Below are 673 nucleotides of genomic sequence, written 5' to 3' on the forward strand. Positions count from 1 at the left end.
TCGCGCGCTTCCCCTTTTCATCGATCCCCATTCTTATAGAGCCCGAGGCCAGGCCCACCTGTCCATCCCAGCCGTCCACTGTGGGTCCCGTTTGACGGCTGTGAAGGTTTCACATTCCCGCCCTCCCTTTCCGTCTGAGGTCCTTGGAGGTTATTTCCACTTTTCAGACACACACCATCTCTTTTTTATTTAAAAAAAACACCTATTTATGATTCTAATTATACATTTTTTGAACTTTAATTATTACCAACATAAATAGTGATTATGGTGGGAGACTAGTGCTCATGTATCTTGGGTGACCGTATGATGGAGTTCCCATTTCATGTCCCTCATCAATGTTGTGAATTTGGGCCGTTGGATCTGCTTTTGGATCAACTAGATGGAAGGTTCACACATCAATACTTCATCGGCTCACGCAACATGCTTCACATGACCATGATGCTCATGGAAGTGACCAGTGATCATGTATCTTGGGTGACCATACGATGGAGTTCCCATTTCATGTCCTTCGTCAATGTTGTGAATTTGGGCCGTTGGTTCTGCTTTTGGATCATCTAGATGGAAGGTTCACACACATCAATAAATCATCGGCTCACGCAACATGCTTCACATGATCATGGTGCTCATGGAAGTAGTATTGACTATTGAAAAGGCCTTTTGAGGTGAAAAGCAT

The sequence above is a fragment of the Nuphar pumila genome, chromosome 4 (genome assembly GCF_984573655.1).
Source record: "Nuphar pumila chromosome 4, dmNupPumi1.hap1.1, whole genome shotgun sequence".
NCBI classification, from domain to species: Eukaryota; Viridiplantae; Streptophyta; class Magnoliopsida; order Nymphaeales; family Nymphaeaceae; genus Nuphar; species Nuphar pumila.